This window comes from Macaca thibetana, chromosome 1 (genome assembly GCF_024542745.1).
Source record: "Macaca thibetana thibetana isolate TM-01 chromosome 1, ASM2454274v1, whole genome shotgun sequence".
In the NCBI taxonomy this organism is placed as follows: domain Eukaryota; kingdom Metazoa; phylum Chordata; class Mammalia; order Primates; family Cercopithecidae; genus Macaca; species Macaca thibetana.
Genome location: NC_065578.1, coordinates 192,425,209 through 192,431,208, shown reverse-complemented (window position 1 = coordinate 192,431,208; position 6,000 = coordinate 192,425,209). Strand labels below are relative to the sequence as shown.

Sequence of the window (6,000 nt, the reverse complement as noted above, 5' to 3'; positions counted from 1 at the left end):
TTTGAATAGCTTTGGAAAATAAATAGAAATATTCACTAGGCAGGAAACTATATAGTTTGAGTTTGGGCAAGAGTTATTGGTTTAGAAAAATATTTTGAGAATCATTAGCATAGAGATGAAAAATGAAGTTATGAAAAGAAGAAAGTATGTTTAGAGTGATAAGAAGTCAGGATTGGGACAGGATCCTGAATCAGACAGAGGCAAATAAAAGAAAAATAATGCACAAAGACCAAGAAGTAGGCAAAAAGATAGAGGGAAAACCATAAAATCTTTAGATATCAAAGAATCTAAAGAAAAATAAAGTGCTTCAAGAAATGGGAAACTACTAAAAATATCTAAATGTACAGACAATTTGATAAGGTAAGGATTGAGTCATTGCCTGTTGAAGTCTGCAACAAAGGCATAGCTGATCTAGCTAAGAACCCTGTAGTCAAGTAGGAAACCACCTTTCATACCATTAAAGTATAAATGGGAAATGAGGAGAAAGACATGAGGGGTTCCTGTAGATAATAGTGGCTGCCAAAATTTAACCTATCTACACATTCTACTAAGAACAATGGAAATAAAAAATAAATAAAATCACCCACATAATAAGAAAATAGAGAAGATGTAAAATCCGATTAACATGTAATTGGAGAAATAATCACCCAAGATTAGTAGAGGAGGCTCCAGAACTCACAGTGGAGCTGAGAGTCAGTCAAGGCCTCGGAAGAAGCGAAGAAAACTTAGTGGGGTCCTTGCAGTGGTAGAACACAGTTAACATCAATTAAGGGCTGTTTCATAAGGCACAGGACCCACCCTGAGTAGGAAATACTAAAAACGAAAAAGAAGATGTGGTGTATCCAAATATTGGATACTTGGGAGTCAAAAGAAAAGAACTTGGAAAGCATGCAGGAACAGTTTTTGGAAGACAGGAAAATATTTTAGAAGCTAGAAATTTATTTGGAGGCTGGATGGTGAAGGTAAAGCAGAAAGAGTGTAAAGCTAAGGTTTTTTATGGCATCAACCTGTTACTTGTTTTCTGTCTAGTCTGTTCTTTGTTTGTCTTTTTCTGTATTCTTTGGAACTATTTTTAATGATTTTATTTCCTCTTCTTTATTGGCTTGTTAGCTGTAACTTTGTGGGTTTCTTTAAATTTTAGTAATTGCTTTAAGGTTTATAGTATACATCTTTAACTTATCACAGTCAACCTTCATGTGATAGATCGCTTCACATATACTGTAGCAACCTTAAACATGTATATGTCTCTTTCTCCCATCCTGACATTATTGTAACACATTTTACTTTAATAGATCTTATAAACTCTACATTAACTCTATTAACAACTATATATAACTACATTGCTATTATTTTATTTATAATTTGTTTAATATCAATTTTTTATTTTATCTTATTTCTTTGTTTCTTTAACACAGAGTCTCCCTCTGTCGCCAGGTGGGAGTGCAGTGACACCATCTCGGCTCACTGTAGTCTTGAACTCCTAGGCTCAAGCGATCCTCTCACCTCAGCTTTCTGAGTAGCTGGGACTACAGGCATGCACCACCACATCCAGCTAATTTTGTTTATTTTTTGTGGAGATGAGGTCTCACTGTGTTGCCTAGGCTGGTCTTGAACTCCTGGGCTCAAGAGATCCTCCTGTGTCGACCCCCTAAATTGCTGGGATTACAGATGTGAGCCATTGCACACAGCCTAACATTATATTTTAGAGACATTTAAATAATAATAAGAGATTCTTATAGATTTATCCAACAGCTACCATTTCCAGGGCTCTTTGTTCCTTTGCCTAGATACGCGTTTCCATCTGGTGTCGTTTTCTTTCCACCTGAAGAAACTTCTTTAACATTTTTGTAGTATGGGTCTGCTGGAGAGTGCTTTTAGCTTTTGTATGCCTGAGAATCTCTTTTTGAAGAAATGTCCTTCATTTCTGAATGACAATTTCAGTAGCTATAGAATTCTAGATTGACAATTGTTTTCCTTCAGCACTTTAAAGATGTTGTTCTACTGTCTTCTCACTTGCAGTTTCTGATAAAAAATCTTTGACCATCCTTAACTTTGTTCCTATATTTGTAATGTATCATTGTTCTTTAGATACATTTACACTTTTCTTTTCATCACTGTTTTTGAGAAATTGGATTATAATAGGATTGGTGTAATTTTCATCATGACTCTTGTCGTAGGTTTTGTTTTTGTTTTTGAGATTCTAGGATTTGTAGATCTATAGTCTTCATCAATATAAAAAAATGGCCATTATTTTTTCAAATACTCTCTCTGTGACCCATTCTTTTATTGGGATTCCACTTATACATATATAAGGCCATTAAAAGTTATCCCTCAGTATGCTAATGACCTTTTACTTTTTAAAATTATTTTTTCTTCTGTATTTTATTTTGAAGAGTTTCTATGGTCTTCAGTTTTACTACTTTTTCATTTGTAGTGTCTAATCTGCCATTAATCCCTTCTAGTGTGTTTTTCATCTCAGACAGCAAAGTTTTAATTTCTAAAAGTTTGATTTTTGTCTATATTATGCCTTCCATAACTCTATTTAACTTTTTGGATATATGGAATTCAGTTGATAATGTCCTTTCTTGATAATTTTATTATAATATCTATGTTTATTCTGGGTCATTTTTGTTTGCTTGAAGTTTCTTTTCATTAGAAGTTATATTGCTTTGTATGTTTGACATTTTTGTTGTTGTTGTGTAGATTTCAGACATTGTGAATTTTAATCCGTTGGGTGCTGGACATTTTTATATTTCTATAAGTAGTCGAAGTTTATTCACGGATAAAGTTAATATACGTGGAAAGAGTTTGAGATAGTTTGAGATTTATGGCTTTGCTTCATTTTGTTTTGGATTGTTTTTCTCAGATGGGACTGGAGACACGCTCAATCTTGGGTGAATTACTCTCCACTACTGAGAGGAGTTCCTTCTGAGTATCCTGTTCAGTGACCCATGAATTTTGAGGTTTTCCAGTCTGCCTGGTAAGCATAGGCACTACTTCCTGCCCAATACATGTAGCAGTCTTTATTTATTTATTTATTTATTTATTTATTTATGTTTTCTCATTAAACTTTTTTAATGGGTCTCAACATTCTGTGACAAATTTTTGGTCAAGTTGTTTCCATTAAAAAGTACTGATTTTAAAAACTAATAACTTAAAACTGTCACACGCAAAAAAGAAAACCAAAGTGGTCCACAAGACATTCTCCTTTCCTTCTGAAGGTTTTACGATGCATCGTTATCATTAACCAGTCTTTTACTACTAAACTTAAATGGCCAATTGCAACAAACAGTTCTGAGACCATTCGTCCACCACTGATTAAGAGTGGGGTGGGAGGTATTAGGGATAATATTCATTTAGCCTTCTGAGCTTTCTGGGCAGACTTGGTGACCTTGCCAGCTCCAGCAGCCTTCTTGTCCACTGCTTTGATGATACCCAGCACAACTGTCTGTCTCATATCACGAACAGCAAAGCGACCCAAAGGTGGATATACATGGGCTTGCCAGGAACCATATCAACAATGGCAGCATCACCAGACTTCAAGAATTCAGGGCCATCTTCCAGCTTTTTACCAGAACGACGATCAATCTTTTTCTTCCGCTCAGCAAACTTGCATGCAATGTGAGCTGTGTGGCAATCCAATACAGGGACATAGCCAGCACTTATTTGGCCTAGATGGTTCAGGATAATCACCTATGCAGGGAAGCCAGCTGTTTCCATTGGTGGGTCATTTTTGCTGTCACCAGCAACATTGCCACGTCTTTAATCCTTTGGGTAGATCTTCCCCAGCCTCAGGTAGTTATCCTACATACATTCACTTAGCTGTATACTTGACAGAAAACCTCTGTTTTTAGAGTTTCCCTTCTACATCCTTTCCTCTCCAGTAATCTGGCCTAAAACCCTAGCTGCCTTATCCTCTCTGGATTTTTCATTTTCTCCTCAATTCAGGGAATCCACTGGACCCTGCAGGGCTCCCACTTCCTGAATGGGGGCCTGGAAGCTCTCTTAAAGGCATAAGTTTGATAATCATGTGACTGATCTTACTTGTTTTCCATCTCTTGGGGAACTCTGTCCTTTGTTGTCTCATATTCAGTGTCTTGAAAATTGTTTCATACAGATGGTTCAATATATTTTTTGGTTATTAGTCCTCCTTGGCCAAAAAGAGAAGTCTAAAACTCACAATTTTCTTTAAAATATATTTCTTAGCCCTGTTCACTTAAGATGCCTAAAAAAAATCTTCCTGGTGACAATAAATAACATAGTGTCCAGATTTTTGCTTTTACTCTAATTTCCACTAAAATATCAGGGTGTTTTGGTAAAATGATTGATTCTGCGTCATGATTTGGGAAATGACAAGGTTACCCTGAACTTCTCTGTGTCAGAAAGCAAGAGTTCAAAGACTATAGGGATGTGTCTAGTCGAAGGCGGTTCCACAGGACAAATCATTGGAGGTGGTAATTATATAAAAATATTGTTGTGTAAATTGGTAAATAAATGAAAATGATGTTTACTCAATTTTAGAAGAGAAACTGTTGTTTTGTTCTAGTTGATAAAAAATTTTTTCTCTTATAGAAAAATGCCAACTAGTAAACATAAAAACATTATAGTATTGGGAAAAATATTCACTGTCTTGCAACTCCATAATAAAATTATTGATTGTGGTAATGACTATCAAATGTACTAAAACCATTAGATAAAATGTTAATTAAGAATGATACATTAACATGGAGCCAGACAGTTTACTGTCTTATTGTAAAAATTAGAAAAAAATAACAGTGGAAGGAGCTGACTCTTAACATCTCAATCAAGTGCTCAAACTTGGCATCACCAATAATAAGACAATATGGATTTCATGTGCCACCTGATGTAATACAATATGAAGTGCCCAGTATTCTTCTTAAGATATTCTTATTAAACATGTTTAATCTGAAGCTAATTATTCATTTAAATTTCCAGTTCACAGGAATATTGGAGATAAAAGAAAAAAAATGGCATCTAGATGGAAACAATCAGTCAAGCAAATTCAGATTTTAGAAGTTCCACAAGATGACTGATCCAGTCTCTTCAAAAATTCAATGTTATTCAAAAGAAAAAAAGGTATTGGGGCTCTTCTCAATTAAGAGGGACTAAAAAGATATAATGACCAAATACAATAGGTAAACCTTAATTGGATTTTTTTTTGTTCAGGAAAAAAACCAAGTAAGATATCTTGTGGACAATTGGGGGTTATTTAAAAATGAACTAGTATTACGGTTTATTAGGGATTTATATTTAATTTTCTTTAGGGCAATAATATGGTTATATAAGAAAATGTTCTTATTTTTAAGAAATGTACAAATGTCTTTATTTTTAGGAGTGTCATGATGTCTGCAAATTACTTTGAAATGGCCAAATGTTAATATTTTTCGATCTAGATCTTTGACCTTGAATATATTTTATTATTGCTTCACTCTTGTCTGTTCATTTAAAATGTTTCATAATACAATGTTTAATGGGGAGAGAACATATTCTACTAAACATTTTAATACCTAGAAAATTGCCTTAAGGAATTAATGACAAATGGTGGCAAAAATTTTTACCATCAGAATGTTCCTGATGAAATAACTTAAGTATATGACAATTAGAAATGCAGATAAATTAGCTCTATGTTCTCAAAATAAAAATATTAATCCCAGCAGGACTTTTTGGCAGATTGGTTCTAGAATTTATGTAGAGCAGCAAAAGACAAAGAATAGGCAATTTATTTCTCAAAAGGAAGAAAGAGAGAAAAAAACTTTATTGTAAAGATTATAAAGCTATTTTAAAGTTTAAAAGGTATAGTGTAGGAATGAATTGTTAACTGATTGAACAAAATAGAAAGCTCACAAAACAGAGTATACATAAATGGAATTTTGATATATGATGTAGGCAGCATAACAAATTACTGGAGAAAGAAGAAACTATTTAGCAAATGAACTGGAACAATTGTAATTCATATGGGAGAAAAATAATCTGGAGCCC

General features: G+C 33.9%; 1 pseudogene across 1 annotated transcript in view; it reads right to left on the bottom strand.

Moving 5' to 3' along the window:
* Positions 1-3,056: 3,056 nt before the first annotated feature.
* The window catches only part of LOC126957436 (elongation factor 1-alpha 1-like), a 143,586-nt pseudogene continuing 140,642 nt past the window's right edge, over positions 3,057-6,000 (bottom strand). The window contains exon 2 of the transcript XR_007726778.1: positions 3,057-3,804. The product of XR_007726778.1 is annotated as an elongation factor 1-alpha 1-like (transcript). The remainder of the gene's footprint in view (positions 3,805-6,000) is intronic.